We start from the raw sequence: 17,360 nt of genomic DNA on the forward strand, positions 1-17,360 counted from the left end.
TTTTGGTGTTGGTTGAGCCCTGATTTGTGACCCAGTATGTGATCTATTCTGGAGAAAGTTACATGCACGCTTGAGAAGAATGAGTATTCTGCTGTTTTACTGTGGAATGTTCTGTATATATCTATGAAATCCATGTGGTCAAGTGTATCATTCACTGCTCTTGTTTCTTTTTTGATTTTCTGCTTATATGACCAGTCTATGACCAGGCTGAAAGTGGCCTGTTCAGATCCCCTACAATTAATGCATTCATATCAATATGACTCTTTATTTTGATTAACAGTTGGCTTATGTAATTCATTGGGGGCATAAATATTTAAAATTGTTAGATCTTCTTGGTGGATAGACCCTTTAAGAATGATGCAGTGTCCTTCTGTATCTCTCACTACAGTCTTTAGCTTAAAATCCAATTTATCTTGTATAAGAATCACTACCCCAGTTTTCTTTTGAGGCCCATTGGTATGAAAGATGGTTCTCCATCACTACACTCTAAGTCTGTATGCATCTTTAGGTTCAAAATATGTCTCTTGTAGACATCATATGGATGAATCCTATCATTTTATTCAATCTACAACCCTGTGCCAGTTTATGGGAACATTTAAGCCATTCATGTTGAGTGATTATTGAAAAATAAGTTTTTATTGACATCATGTTGCTTGTGAAGTCCTTGTTTCTACACTAGATTGTCTCTCTAAATTTCTTTTATATGTCACTCTTGGATTCTTTCTTCTTTTATAGAACCCCTGACCTTAATGTTTCTTGTTGTGCAGGCCTGGTGATTACATACTCTTTTAAACCTTGCCAGTCTTGGAAGCTCTTTATCTCTCCCTCCATTCTGAATGTTATCCTTGCTGGATAAAATATTATTGACTGCATGTTCTTCTCATTTGGTGCCCTGAATGTGTCTTGCAAGCCCTTTCTGGCTTGTCAGCTTTCTGTGTAGAGGTCTGATGTTATTCTTTTTTTTTTTTTTTAAGATTATTTATTTATTTATTTGACATAAAGAGATCACAAGTAGGCCAAGAGGCAGGCAGAGAGAGAGGAAGAAGCAGGCTCCTTGCCAAGCAGAGAGCCCAATGAGGGACTCAATCCCAGGACCCTGAGATCATGACCTGAGCTGAAGGCAGAGGCTTAACTCACTGAGCCACCAGGCGCCCCTAAGTCTGATGTTATTCTGATGGCCCTCCCTTTGTACATAAGGAATCTCTTCTCCCTAGCTGCTCTTAAGACATCTATGGATATATGACTTGTGAATTTCACAATTAAGTGTCTGGAGGTCTCTCTATCCTCATTGAGAAAGAGGAAAAAAAAGAAAAAAAAAACAGCCAAAATGAGCCTGAAAGGTAAGGTTTATAAAGTACATAGACAAAAATGAACCAATAAAAAGACTGACAAAAGTATGGGCGCTTGGGTGCCTCAGTGGCTTCAGTCTTGGCCTTCAGCTCAGGTCATAGTCTCAGGGTCCTGGGATAGAGGCCTGCATAGAGCTCTCTGCTCAGTGGGGACCTGCTTCTCCCACTTTTTCCTGCCTCTCTGCTTACTTGTGTTCTCTATGTCAAATAGATAAATAAAATATTTTTTTAAAGAAATACTGACAAAAGCAAAAGAAGAGAAAAAGGGAAAAGAAAAGAAAAGCCCAGCCAAAGAATAAGATTTATATAGTACAAAAACAAAGACAAATACACAGAAACACTAACAGAAGTATAAGATGGGAAGGTAGTTAGAAATGCTCCATGTGGGTGAGGAAGTTTATTTCAGTTCTTCCTTTTTATATCTTGTTATCTTTGTCAGAGGACTCAACTTTCCAGAGAAATTAATACTGGTTTATATATAGGAGCAGTATTAAATAGGGAAAAAGGATTATCTTGAAGCTTATATCTGTATATATTAAAAAGAAAAAGAAACACAAGTATATGTATGAAAAAAAGTTCAAGTTAAAAAGTTATTATGTCATATGTTGGATTAAACATCTATTTGTAATGGAAAGTAGGATAAAAAAAGAAAAGAAGAATTATTGTGAGAACAATTTTTTAAAAAGTTTATCTATGAAATATATAGGTTTGGGGGCAATGCTGGGAGATTAATATATTATTTTCCCCTGATGTTGGGGTTTTACAGTTTTATGGGGCCCTTGTGGTTATTGTACTCTTCTTCTTTTGGTTTGCCTTCTGGGGAAGGGGCCTGCCACATTGTTTTTCAGTTAATCTTGCTTGGACTGCATTGCCCTGGCCCCTATTAAGGGGTTTGGCTCTGTAGAAACCGGTTTTTCAGGCTTTTGTTCTCTGGAAGTCTTTGTTCTTTGGTAGTTTTTGCAGCTTTTTGGAGGGTTAATGCAAAGTAAACTGTCTGCTCCCGGAGCTCTGCCTCAGAGAGAAACCTCAGCTGCTCCTCTCTGGATGGTCCAGAACACACAAACTCCCCCTCTGCAAACTCCACTGAACACTGCAACCTCCCTCAGTTGGTGTGCATTCCCAGCCACAGTCTCAATGGTCACCCATGGACCCCACTTTTCTCTGTAACCCTGTGCCACTAAAACCCTGAGTGACATTCGTTGGGGCAAGACAATCCTGGTGGCTGCCATTGCTGGGACTGCTTTCTGGAGACCACACCCATGCCAGGTGCATTCGTTCAGTCCTGGCAGTGGCACAGGTTGTGGAAGGCTGCAAGTATAGGCACCTTGGGCAAGAGCCTGCACTAGGCACTCTCAGGTGCAGACAGGGGTGTGTGGCCCCAGTGGTGGTGCAAACAACAGAAAGCCATGATCTCAGGGACCACTGAAAGGAGCCCCCACCAGGCTCTCTCATGCATGGATGGGTGCTGAGTGTGACCACCATGGGACCGTGGGCTTAGGTCCGTGCCTATGGCCACCCAATTCCACAACTTCCCCTTAAGATCCTATATTCTTTTTGAGAACTTTTTAAAGCCTTTTTTTTTAAGATTTTATTTATTTATTTGACAGACAGAGATCACAAGTAGGCAGAGAGGCAAGCAGAGAGAGAGGAGGAAGCAGGCTCCCCATGGAGCAGAGAGCCCAATGCAGGGCTTGATCCCAGAACCCTGGGATCATGATCTGAGCAGAAGGCAGAGGCTTTAACCCACTGAGCCACCCAGGTGCTCCCCTTTTTGAGAACTTTTAACCAGACTCCAAGTTCATGCTGGTCCCCAAGCCCAGGACACTTTCATATTGGGGTATTACTTTCCAATGGGTTGCTTCTGGTGGCTCCCTCTGCCTTCTCTCTGTCCGCTGATACAAGTCTGAGTGCTCCCACTTCACTTTACCTCTTCACTGATGATCTCCTGCCCCCCCCCAGAGATTCAGAAGTGTATAATCTTATATCTCAGACTTATTTCATGGGTGCTCAGAGTGTTCTGATAGATATTTAGCTCAATTCAGGGTGTAAAGTTTTGCAGGTGAGGTAAACACAACACCAGGTGAGGCAGGCACAAGGCAAGATTTATTAAAGGCACTATCTGGTGAAATTTCAGGGCTCAGGAGAAGGGGAGCCAGGAAAGTCTCACCAGGGGGGTGGGCACCCTCCGTGAAGTTCCCCAACTCTGGAAAGCAGACTCAGGGAAGTCGCACTGGGAGGGAGTTGGCAGGGGTCTTTTATTGGGCAAAGGTAGGGCATGAGCTCACATCCATATATGGTAGGGTGTTTGGTGATCGGAGGGTATGAGGTGGGGGGTCCTGATACTTCTGTTTCCTGCACAGGTACCAGGTTACCTATAGAGATGTGACCTGGGCCTTTTGGTGGGAGAGTCAAGGGTTAAGAAAAGGGGGGCAGAGGAGGCTGGAAGACAGCAGCCCCCAGCGGTCATTTCTATTGTTCCTCCTGCACTCCTGGAGCCTGCTGACCCAACGCAGGGGACTGGTTGAATCAGGGTCTCCTTCTTCTCCATCATCTTGCCCCTCCTTTCCCATTAATGTAAATTTAAAACACAAGCAGAAAAGAAACCACATTACATATATCACATTCATACCACATATGTGGACACATTTCAGAAACACTATACAGTGCCTTGAGGTGCAGGGAGTAATGAGACTGAAAGATGGGGGATAAAAAAAGAAATATAGAAACTGAGGGGCCTCACAGAACTTGATGAAGAAAGGTGTCATAAACTGAGGAGAGTGGTTTAAAATTTTCATCTTCTGCCTCCTCTCGGTTAATAGATCTGTTTTTTCTGGACCCCATCAAAACTCTCACCTCCCACATTACACATAGGACATCTGGTTTGGGGCTCCATAAGAGCAGAAACTCTGTCAAGCACAACCTTACAGACTGTGGCTAAGGTTCATCAGATAATACAGCTCCCCACTCTTTTCCAATAAATGGATTTGAATAAGCGGCACACAAACACAATGTAAGGCCCCACACTACATTTCCCAGAGATCTCTAGGGGAACTTAACTCAATTCTGGGGGCGGAGCATTTTAGAAAACCAGGAAGGGCTTTTCTGACTACTTCCTGTACTGGTGCTGGAAGTGGTAAGACTGCAGTCAGCCTGGTTCCTTGTTATTAGTCCTAGTGGAGATCGGTAAGTGACTTGTTTATGCTTTGAAATTGGGGTTTAATCCTGTCTTAAATGTGAGTCTGGAGGACTAGACATGATATTCTCCTGAATTTCAGGTCCTATGGTGGTTCAGAAAGTTTGGTTAACACATACTTTGAATCCTTATGCTATACCGACTATAAAGCCTATAAAATAACAGACACTTGATTTAAACTGTCTTGGTTATAGGGGTTATAGTCACAGTCACATCCACATGACAAACTAGCTGTGAGGACGTGGGCAGGTCACTCTGCATCTCTAAAAGTCAGTTGGTACATCAGTAAAATGGAGATAATGAGAGTTTACTTAGAATTGTTGTGTGGATTAAAGAAGTGTATAAAAGCTAATATGTATAGTGACTGCTCAGGGATTTCTCTCTTGGATAATTGAAAGAGTGATGTCCACCTCCTCTCTTCCCAACTTGCTCTGTCCCAAAGAGCTCAGCCCTATAAGCAGCAAATTCATATTTCCTGCTCCTCCTGCATTAGCTGGTCACAAATTCTCTAATAATCCCAAATGTCCAGGGAGGCTAGGTTGCATTGTCTGCAATGTTTAAGGGGATTTCTGAAGAAAGGTCCATCTTGTTGGAAAGATTAGAGGGGAGGTTCTCAGGAGCCATAATGACAGGAATAACCTCCTTCACTGTTGGCACTGAGCACAGAGGTACAGAATTCCATAGGAGAGAGGAACCTGATGAAGCAGACAGTCCCAGGAGGAAGGGGCCCATTGAGCTATCTACTCTGGACATTGCTTCCAGACTTTGGCATGATTTCCACAACATATCTGTTGGCTCTTTTTAAATAAACTTCTCTATCCATTCACAAGGCCCTCATTTTAGTTTCTCAATCACAAAACAGCTGGCCCTCTCACACTCCAAAAGAAATTAACTGTCAACTATAGGCTGCATTCTATACAGAGACTTATTTTGTTTGCCCTTTGTAAGTTTAAAAAGTTCAGATCCAACTTTAAAAATAGGCAGATTTTACCTTCAAGTCTGAATTTCTCCTCCTGAGAAGGGCAAAACAAACAAACAAACCACAACAACAACAAAAAAAAAACTCTCAGAAGTTCCTACTTCCTGGGGCTCATTCCAACTGTATTTGACTGTACCAATTGTTTTTCCTGTATGAGGATTTCCAGTGACAGATCAACGATGGTCTGTGGGAATTGCTTGCCTGGCAACTTCTCGTTTTCCATCTGGAACATTGCTGTGCTGGCCACTTACCCCTGGGAGTGGGCTGGGCTGTAGTGTCCTTATGGTGGTCTTCAGAGCCAAAGCAGAATGGATAGGATGGGAAAAGAAAGGAAGGAAGAGGAAAAGAAAAGAAAAGCATATAGAAAGAAAAATCATTCAAGAGCACTCCCTAAAATTCTTCTATTCAACTCAGCAATTCTATTCCTGGGTACATATTCAAAAGAATTGAAAGCTGATACTGAAAAATGTACTTGAGCACAAGTACATACAGGAATAATCTGAGGAACAGTGTGGCAAGAGTTGTTGTCTGAGATTATGTAGCTCATGTGGGAAAGAGTGAGAATTCTGTCTCTGCACAATAATTTTCAAATTTGATTGTACTTTGAATTTACCTGGAGGCTTTTTATTTAATTTTTTAAATTTTCTCTTTTACTGAGTAAATTTACATACAATTTTATATTAGTTTCAGGTGTACAACACAGTGATTCAAAATTTATATGTACATTGTGAAATGATCACCAAGATAAACCCAGCTGCTATATGTCACCATACAAAATTGTTACATATATTATCTATATTCCCTGTCCTGTACATTGTAATATTCCACTGTATAAATTTAAATTTATTTGATCCATTCATCTATTAATGGAAAGTTAGATTGCTTCTATATTTTGGCTATTATAAATAACTCTGCAATTAACTTCAATAAATTTTGAATTAATGTTTTCATTTTCTTCACATAAATACCCAGAAATGGAATTGCTGGATTGCATTGCAATTCTATTATTAATTTTTTTGAAGAACTACTATACTGTACCAAAAGTGCACAAGGGTCTCTATGCTTCACATCTTAATCTACGCTTGCTTTCTTTTTTTTAAAGTAAGCTCTATGCCCAATGTGCAGCTTGAACACATGACCCCAAGATCAAGAGTCACATGTTCTACTGACTGAGACAGCCATGTGCCCCAACACTTGCTATTTCTTTCCCCCCCTTTTTTTGATACTAGCCATTCTGACAGGTGTGAGGTGATATCTCATTATGGTTTTGATTTGTATTTCCTTGATGATTAGTGATGCTAAGCATCTTTTCATGTGTCTGTTGACCATCTGTGTGTCTTTGTAAACATGTCTATTCAGAGCCTCTGCCTATTTTTTAATTGGGTTGTTTGTTCATTTGTATTTGATGATGAGCTTGTGAGTTTTTTATGTATTATATATATTAACCCCTTAGTAGCTATATCATTTGCAAATATCTTCTCTTATTCAGTAGGTTGACTTAATTTTGTTGATAGCATTCTTTGCTGTAAAAATTTTTGGCTGGGATGCCTGGGTGGCTCAGTTGGTTAAGCTGCTGCCTTCGGCTCAGGTGATGATCCCAGGGTGCTGAGATTGAGTCTCCCATTGGGCTCCTTGCACAGCAGGGAGCCTGCTTCTCTTGCTGCCTCTGCCTGCCACTCTGCCTGTTTGTGTGTACTCCCTGTCTCTCTGACAAATAAATAAAATCTAAAAAAAAATTTTTTTTTGGCTGATGTAGTCTCATTTGTTTATTTTTGCTTTTGTTGCCAATGCCTGAAGAAACAGATAAAAAAATATTGTGCAAACCAATGGCTAAGAACTGACTGTAAATGCTTTCTTATAGTAGTTTTATGGTTTGGAGTCCCACATTTAAGTCCATTTTAAGATAATTTTTATGTATATTATAAGAAAGTGGTCCAGTATCATTCTTTTGCATGTGGCTATTATAAATAATTCTGCAGTAAACATAAGCATGTATGTATCTTTTCTTTTTTTTTTCTTTGCATATGACAATATGCTTTTTATTTTTTCAGCATAACAGTATTCATTATTTTTGCACCACACCCAGTGCTCCATGCAATCCATGCCCTCTATAATACCCACCACCTGGTACCCCGACCTCCCACCCCCCCCTTCAAAACCCTCAGATTGTTTCAATTAGTGTTTTTGTTTTCTTTGGGTAAATACTGAGTAGTGGAATTACTGGATCCCATCATAATTCTATTTTAAATTTTTTGAGACACCTCAGATCCTCATTGTTTTCCACAGTGGCTATTCTAGCTTACTTTCTGACCAACAGTGCAAGAGGGTTCTTTTTCTCCACATCCTTGGTAACTCTCATTATTTCTTTTATTTTTTATTTTAGCCATTCTAACAGGTGTGAGGTAATATCTCATTGCTGTTTTGATCTACACTTCCCTGATACTAGTGATGTTGAGTGTTTTTCATGTGTCTGTTGGGCATCTTTATGTCTTCTTTGGAAACATGTCTATTTAGGTCCTCTGTCTACTTTTTAACTGGATTTTTTTTCATTTGTTTTTGATAATGAGCTTGTGAGTTCTTTACATATTTTGTACACTAACCCATATCAGTTACTGATGTCCAAGAGCTGACTGAATTTCCATAGATTTATGTATATTAATTTTGTATATTACAACCCTACTTAATTCATTTATTAATTTTTTTAAAAGATTTTATTTATTTATTTGACAGAGAGAAATCACAAGTAGATGGAGAGGCAGGCAGAGAGAGAGAGAGGGAAGCAGGCTCCCTGCTGAGCAGAGAGCCCGATGCGGGACTCGATCCCAGGACCCTGAGATCATGACCCGAGCCGAAGGCAGCGGCTTAACCCACTGAGCCACCCAGGCGCCCCAATAGGGGTTTATTTGGTGGAGTCTATAGAGTTTTGTGTATAAATATCATGTTTTCTGCAAATAGTAACATTTTATTCATTATTTCCACTTAGATTCTTTTTTTTGTTTATTTTTCTTCTCTGACACTATTGCTAGAACTTACAATGCTATGTTGAATTAAAGTGGCAACTGTGGGTCTTTCATAGATAGATTTTATGAAGTTCAGGAATGTGCCCTCCATCCCTATACTTTCTATGAAAGACCCACAGCAAATATCATCCTCAATGGGAAAAAGCTTGAAACCTTCCCGTTGAGATCAGGAACACGACAAGAATGCCCACTCTCACCACTCTTGTTCAACATAGTATTAGAAGTCCTAGCAACAGCAATCAGACAACAGAGAGAAATAAAATGTATCCAAATTGGTCATTACCAAGAAGTCAAACTCTCTCTCTTCGCAGATGACATGATTCTTTATATGGAAAACCCAAAAGACTCCACCCCAAAACTACTAGAACTCATAAAACAATTCAGCAACGTGGCAGGATACAAAGTCAATGTACAGAAATCAGTGGCTTTCTTATACACTAACAATGAAAATACAGAAAGGGAAATTAGAGAATCGATTCCATTTACTATAGCACCAAGAACCATAAGATACCTTGGAATAAACCTAACCAAAGAGGTAAAGGATCTGTACTCAAGGAACTACAGAACACTCATGAAAGAAATTGAAGAAGACACAAGAAGATGGAAGACCATTCCATGCTCTTGGATTGGAAGAATAAACATTGTTAAAATGTCTATACTGCCTAGAGCAATCTATACTTTTAATGCTATTCCAATAAAATTACACTGGTATTCTTCTATTTGCTGGAGCAAATAATCCAAAAATTTGTATGGAATCAGAAGAGACCCCGAATCGCTAAGGAAATGTTGAAAAACAAAAATAAAATGGGGGCATCACGTTGTCTGACTTCAAGCTTTTACTACAAAGCTGTGATCACCAAGACAGCATGGTACTGGCATTAAAAACAGACACATAGACCAGTGGAACAGAGTAGAGAGCCCAGATATGGACCCTCAACTCTATGGTCAAATAATCTTCGACAAAACAGGAAAAAATATACTGTGGAAAAAAGACAGTCTCTTCAATAAATGGTGCTGGGAAAACTGGACAGCTATATGTAGAAGAATGAAACTCGACCATTTTCTTACACCGTACAGAAAGATAAACTCAAAATGGATAAAAGACCTCAATGTGAGACAGGAATCCATCAGAATCCTAGAGGAGAACATAGGCAGTAATCTCTTTGATATCAGACACAGCAACTTCTTTCAAGATATGTCTCCAAAGGCAAAGGAAACAAAAGTGAAAATGAACTTTTGGGACTTCATCAAAATCAAAAGCTTCTGCACAGCAATGGAAACAGTCAACAAAACAAAAAGGCAACCCACGAAATGGGAGAAGATATTTGCAAATGACAGTACAGACAAAAGGTTGATATCCAGGATCTATAATGAACTCCTCAAATTCAAAACACACAAAACTGACAATCATCTCAAAAAATGGGCAGAAGATATGGACAGACACTTCTCCAATGAAGACAAACAAATGGCTATCAGGCATATGAAAAAATGTTCATCATCACTAGCCCTCAGGGAGATTCAAATTAAAACCACATTGAGATATCACCTTACACCAGTCAGAATGGCCAAAATTAGCAAGACAGGAAACAACATTTGTTGGAGGGTATGTGGAGAAAGGGGAACCCTCTTATACTGTTGGTGGGAATGCAAGTTGGTGTAGCCTCTTTGGAGAACAGTGTGGAGATTCCTCAAGAAATTAAAAATAGAACTTCCCTGTGACCCTGCAGTTGCACTCCTGGGTATTTACCCCAAAGATACAGATGTAGTGAAAAGAAGGGCCATCTGTACCCCAATGTTTATAGCAGCAATGGCCACGGTCACCAACCTGTGGAAAGAACCAAGATGCCCTTCAATGGACAAATGTATAGGAAAGATTTGGTCCATATACACTATGGAGTATTGTGCCTCCATCAGAAAGGACGAATACCTAACTTTTGTAGCAACATGGATGGGCCTTGAAGAGATTATGCTGAGTGAAATAAGTCAAGCAGAGAGAGTCAATTATCATATGGTTTCACTTATTTGTGGAGCATAACAAATAGCACGGAGGACATGGGGAGATAGAGAGGAGAAAGGAGTTGGGGAAATTGGAAGGGGAGGTGAACCATGAGAGACTATGGACTCTGAAAAACAATCTGAGGGTTTTGAAGGGGCGGGGGGTGGGAGGTTGGGGTACCAGGTGGTGGGTATTATAGAGGGCACAGATTCCATGGAGCACTGGGTGTGGTGCAAAAATAATGAATACTGTTATGCTGAAAATAAAAAATAAATTTTAAAAAAAATGCTAAAAAAAAAAAAAACTAAAGTGGCAACTGTGGGCATCCTTGTCTTACTCCTGATCTTAGAGAAAAAGCTTTCATCTTTTCCCCATGGAGTATGATGTTAGCTGTTGCTTGGTCATACATGTTCTATATTATGTTGAGATATGTTCCTTCTATATTCAGGTTGTTGAGAGTTTTTGTCATAAATGACAGTTGAATTTTATCAAATGCTTTTTTCTGTATCTATTAAGATGAAAATGTGGTTTTTATCCTTTTTGTTAATATGGTACATTACTATGACTCATTTGTGAATGTTAAACAATCCTTTCATCTCTGGAATAAATTCCAGTTGATCATGGTTATGATCCTTTGAATGTATAATTGAGTTTGTTTTGCTGATAGTTTTTGAGGATTTTTGCATTTTCATTCATCAGGAATACTGGCCTATAGTTTTCCATTTTTTGTGGTGTCTTTCCCTGGTCTTGGGATCAGGGTAAGATTGGTGTCCTTTAATGATTTTGGAAGCATTCCTCTTCATTCTTTTGGAATATTTCCACCAGGATAGGTATTAACCTTTCTTTATTTTCTTATATTTATTTTTGTAAGCATTGTCTATTATTGTGGGGAACAGAATCAATAAACAAAGATATTACAAATTTCCCTTGACTAAAATAAAGCAGACAAAAAATTAATCATAATTTAGGATTAGAAGATCTCATTGTATTTCATAAAAAGAAAGAAAATCAGTAAAAATTAAGCTTTCTTAGATAAAACCAATTAAAGATTAATAAAATTGTTTTCAAGAGAAATATTTTTGTGAATGTTTTTACTCATAGGAAATTTAGGGTCTCACCTTCAATCCTACATCAAAACAAATTTCTTGGGTGCCTGGGTGGCTCAGTGGGTTAAGCCGCTGCCTTCGGCTCAGGTCATGATCTCAGGGTCCTGGGATCGAGTCCCGCATCGGGCTCCCTGCAGGGAGCCTGCTTCCTCCTCTCTCTCCCTGCCTGCCTCTCTGCCTATTTGTGATCTCTCTCTGTCAAATAAATAAATAAAAAATATTAAAAAAAAACAAAAAACAAACAAAAAAAACAAATTTCTTTTTTGACATTAATTTTTTTATTAAGTTCAATTAGCCAACATATAACACATCATTAGTTTTTAATGTAATGTTCAGTGCTTTATCAGTTCTGCATAACACTCAGTGCTCACTCTATCACATGCCTTTTTTTAATACCCATCACCCTGTTATCCCATCCACCCCCCTCCCTCTGAAACCCTCTTCTTTAAATATTTGGTAGCATTTATCTTTGAAGCCATCTGGTCCTGAACTCCTGTTTATTTGGAGTTTTTTTAAATTATTCAATTTTATTGATAGTAATATGTCTACTCAGATTTTCCATTTCAGCTGACTCAGTCCTGGAAGAGAGTGTGTTTCTAGGAATTCATCCATTTCTTCTAGCTTGTCCCACTGGTTGGCAGGCAATTGCTCAAAGTAGTCTCTTATTACCCTTTGTTTATTTATCCGTTGTAACTTCCCTCCCATTTCTGATTTTACTTATTTGGGCTCTCTCTCTCTCTCTCTCCCTCTTTTTTTTTTTGTTAAATCTGGCTAAATGTTTGTAATTTTGTTTAAGTAAAACAGCTCCTACTTTCACTGATTTTTAAAGAAATTTTTTAGTCTCTATTTTATTTATTTTTTTGCTAATTTTTATTTCCTTCCTTATAATAACTTTGGACTTTGTCCTTTTTCTAGTTCCTTCAGATGTAAGGTTGATTGTTTATTTGAGGTTTTTTTTTTTTTTTTAATCTCGGGATAGGCCTATATTGCAGTAAACTTCCCTAATAGAACTGGTTTTGTTGCATCTCAGAGGTTTTGAAATATTTTGTTTCCATTTTCATTTGTCTTGAGTTTTAATATGATTTCTTCTTTGTTTTTTTTTTTATGGACCCATATTGTTTAACCTCATGTTTGCATTTTTTTTTTCAAGGTTTCTTCTTGTAATTGATTTCAAGTTTCAAACTCTTGTGGTCAGGAAAGATAGTTGATATGACTTCAGTCTTCTTAAACTTACTGAGAGTTATTTGCAGCCTAAAATGCAATCTGTCCTTGTGAATGTTCTTTGTGCACTTGAAAAATATGTATACTGCTGTTTTTGATGGAATATTCTATCTGTATCTAAGTGCTCCAGCTAATATGTCATTTAAGGCCAAAGTTTCCTTATTGATTTTCTCTCTAGATGGTTGATTCATTGATGTTAGTGAAATGTTTAAAATCTCCTGTTATTATTGCATGACTGTCAGTTCCTCACTTTATGTCTGTCAGTATTGTTTTATGTATTTAGGTGCTTCTAAGTCCAGTGTGTAGATACTCATTTTATAGCCTCTTGTTGTATCGATCCCTTTATCATTATGTAATGCACTTTTTTGGTCTCATTACACTCGTTTTAAGATCTACTTTTTCCTGATACAATTATTGCTAGCCCAATTTCCTTTTTATTTCCCTTTACATGTAATATCTTTTTATGTCCCATTACTTTTAGACTTTTTTGTTCTTTTTAAAGATTTATTTATTCATTTTAGAGAGAGGGAAAGAAAGCAGGGGGGAGGGGCAAGGTGTGGGGAGAGTCTTAAGCTGATCCTATGGGGAGCCAGAGCCTAATGTGGGGCTAGATCTCACTGCCTTGAGAACATGACATGAACCGAAACCAAGAGTTGGGTGCTTAACTGACTGTGCCACCAAGGTGCCCCATAATTTTGTGTGTTTTTTCTAAGAATTTATTCTTTTCTTTTTTAAAAATCATATTCAGTTAGCCAACATTAGAATCATTAGTTTTTGATGTAGTGAACACCCAGTGCTCATCACAACACATGCCCTCCTTAATACCCATAACCTGGTTACCCAATCCTCCCATGCCCTTCCCCTCTGAAACCCTCAGTTTGTTTCCTGGAGTCCATAGTCTCTCACGGTTCGTCTCCCTCTCTGATTCACCCAGCCACCTTCTGTTTTTCCTCCCTTCCCCTATGGTCAAGTGAAACCATATGATAATTGTCTTTCTCTGATTGACTTATTTCACTTGGCAGAATCCGCTCCAGTTACATCCATGTCGATGGAAATGGTGGGTATTTATCCTTTCTGGTGACTGAGAAATATTCCACTGTATATATGTAACACATCTTCTTTATCCATCCATCTGTTGAAGGGCATCTCGGCTCCTTCCACAGTTTGTCTATGGTGGAATTACTGCTGGTGGAATTACTTCCACAGTTTGGCTGTGGTGGAATAATGCATATTGGGGCACATCTGCCCCTTCTTTTTACTACATCCGTATCTGGGATAAATACCCAGTGGTGCAATTGCTAGGTCATAGGGAACTCTATTTTTAATTATTTTTAGGAATCTCCATACTGTTTTCCACAGTGGCTGTATCAGCTTGGATTCCCACCTACAATGTAAGGAGGGTGTCCCTTTCTCCTCATCCTGGCCAACATTTGTTGATTCCTGCCTTATTGATTTTAGCCATTCTACCTGGCATAAGGTGATATTTCATTGTGGTTTTGATTTGTATTTCTCTGATGGCTAATGATGATGATCATTTTTTCATGTGTCTGTTAGTCATTTGTATGTCTTCTTTGGAGAAATGTCTGTTCACATCTTCTGCCCATTTATTAACTGGATTATTTGTTTTTTGGGGTGTTGAATATGAAAAGTTCTTTATAGATCTTGGATACCAATCCTTATCTGTAATGTTATTTGCAAATGTCTTCTCCCATTCCGTGGGTTGCCTCTTAGTTTTGTTGACTGCTTCCTTTGCTGTGCAGAAGCTTTTTAGCTTGTTGAAATCCCAAAAGTTCATTTTTGCTTTTGCTTCCCTTGTCTTGAAAGAAGTTGCTGTGGCTGGTGTTGAAGAGGTTGCTGTCTATGTTCTCCTCTAAAATTATGATGGAGTCCTGTCTCACTTTGAGGTCTTTAATCCATTTTGAGTTTATCTTTGTGTATGGTATAAGAGAGTAATCTAGTTCCATTATTCTGCATGTGGCCATCCAATTTTCCTATCACCATTTATTGAAGAGATTGTTTTTTCCATTGGATGTTCTTTTCTGCTTTGTTGACAGTTAGTTGACCAGACAGTTGAGGATCCATTTCTAGGTTCTCTACTCTGTTCCATTGGTCTATGTGTCTGTTCTCATGCCAGTACCATGCTGTCTTGGTGATCATAGCTTTGTAATAAAGCTTGAAATCAAGCAACGTGATGCCCCCAGCTTTGTTTTTCTTTTTCAACATTTCCCTGGCAATTAGGGTTCTTTCTGGTTCCATACAGATTTTAGGATTGTTTCAGCTCATTGAAAAATATCAGTGGTATTTTAATAGGAATGGCATTGAAAGTGTAAATTGTCCTGGAGAGCATAGACATTTTAACAATGTTTATTCTTCTGATCCATGAGCATGGAATGTTTTTCCATCTTTTTGTATCTTCCTCAATATATTTCATAAGGGTTCTGTAGTTTCTAGATACTTTAGCTCTTTTGTTAGGTTTATTCCTAGGGAATCTTATGGTTTTGGTGCTGTTTTAAATGGAATTGATTCCTTAATTTCTCTTTCTACAGCTTAATTCTTACTATATAAAAAAGCAATTGATTTCTGTGCATTGGTTTTATATCCTGTCACATTACTGAATTGCTGAGTTCTAGTAGTTTGGGGGTGAAGTCCTTTGGGTTTTCCACATAAAGTATCCTTTCATCTGAAGAGAGAGAGTTTGATTTCTTCTTTGCCAAACTGAATACATTTTATTTCCTTTTGTTGTCTGATATCTGTTTCTAGGACTTCCAGTACTATGTTGAACAATAGTGCTGAGAGTGGGCCTCGCTGTCATGTTCTTGGCCTTAAGGAAAAAGCTTTCAGCTTTTCTGCATTGAGAATGATATTCACTGTGGGCTTTTCATAGATAGCTTTTATGATATTAAGTAATGTTCCCTCCATCTCTATACTCTGAAGAGGTTTACTCAGAAGGGATGTGGTATTTTGTCAAATGTTTTTTCTGGATCAATTGAGAGGATCATATGGTTCTTGTCTTTTATTAATGTGATCTTTCACGTTGATTGATTTGTGAATGTTGAACCATGCTTGCTTGCCAAGAATAAATCCCACCTAGTCACGTTGGATAACCCTTTTAATGTACTATTGGATTCTATTGGCTAGGGTCTTGGTGAGTATTTTGGCACCTGTGTTCATCAGGGTTATTTTTCTGCAATTCTCCTTTTTGATGGGTCTTTGTTTTGAGATCAGGGTAATGCTGGCCTCATAGATACTGGAAGTTTTCCTTCTGTTTCTATTTTTTGAAGCAGCTTCAGTAGAATAGGTATTATTTCTTCTTTAAATGTTTGGTAGAATTCTACTGGGAAGCCATCTGGCCCCAGACTCGTTTTTTGAAGGCTTTTAATTACTGCTTCAATTTCATTACTGGTTATTGTTCTGTATAGATTGTGTGTTTCTTCCTGTTTCAGTCTTCATAGTTTCCAAGAAGGTATCCATTTCTTCCAGGCTGCTTAATTTGTTGACATATAGTTGCTGGCAATAATTTCTAAGAATTGTTTCTATGTTCTTGGTGTTAGTTGAGATCTCAACCCTTTCATTCATGATTTATTAATTTGGGGTTTATTTTCCTTTTCTTTTGGGTAAGTCTGGCCAGAGGTTTATTATCTTATAAATTCTTTCAAAGAACCAGCTTCTAGTTTCTTTGAGCTGTTCTACTATTTTTCTGCTCTAATCTTTGTTATTTCTCCTCTCCTGCTTCATTAAGGCTTTATTTGCTGTTCTTCCTCTAGGTCCTTTTTTAATTATTTTTTTATGATTTTATTTATTTATTTGACAGACAGAGATCACAAGTAGGCAGAAAGGCAGGCAGAGAGAGAGAGGAGGAAGCAGGCTCCCCGCTGAGCAGAGAGCCTAACATGAGGCTTGATCCCAGGACCTGAGATCATGACTCGAACAGAAGGCAGAGGCCTTAACCCACCAAGCCACCCAGGCGCCCCTGCTGATCTTCTCTAGGTCCTTTAAGTACAAGGTTAGGTTGTGCATTTCGGATTTTTCTAGTTCTAGCCTCTAGAGAGGCTTGGATGGCTAAATATTTCCCCCTTAGGACTGCCTTTGCCGTATCCTTGGGTTTTGGACTATGTGTTTTTGTTCTCATTGGTTTCCATTAATTAAGTTCTTTGATTTTCTCGTTGACCCAATCATTCTTTAGAAGGATGGTTTTTAATTTCCAATGTTTGAATTCCTTCCATTTTGTTATTCTTGTGACTGAGTTCCAGTTTATAAGAATTTTGTCCCATAACATTCAGGGAATAGTCTCAATCTTTTGATATCAGTTGACACCTGATTTGTGACCCCTTATGTGATCTATTCTGGAGAAAGTACTGTATGCACTTGAGAAGAATGATCGTTCTGTTGTTTTAGGGTAGAATATTTTGTACATATTGTGATGTCCATCTGGTCCAACGTGTCATCAAAGCTCTTGTTTCTTTATTGATCTACTTAGATGATCTGTCCATTTTTGT

The 17,360-nt window shown here is 38.6% G+C and overlaps 1 protein-coding gene across 1 annotated transcript in view; it reads left to right on the forward strand.

Annotated features, from left to right (window-relative positions):
- Window positions 1-4,479: 4,479 nt before the first annotated feature.
- LOC122889838 (arylamine N-acetyltransferase 1) overlaps window positions 4,480-17,360 on the forward strand; it is a 66,964-nt gene continuing 54,083 nt past the window's right edge. Inside the window, exon 1 of the mRNA XM_044225253.1 lies at window positions 4,480-4,532. The gene's annotated coding sequence lies outside the window, so the exon portion shown is untranslated. The remainder of the gene's footprint in view (window positions 4,533-17,360) is intronic.

The sequence above is a fragment of the Neovison vison genome, chromosome 11 (genome assembly GCF_020171115.1).
Source record: "Neovison vison isolate M4711 chromosome 11, ASM_NN_V1, whole genome shotgun sequence".
Lineage (NCBI taxonomy): Eukaryota > Metazoa > Chordata > Mammalia > Carnivora > Mustelidae > Neogale > Neogale vison.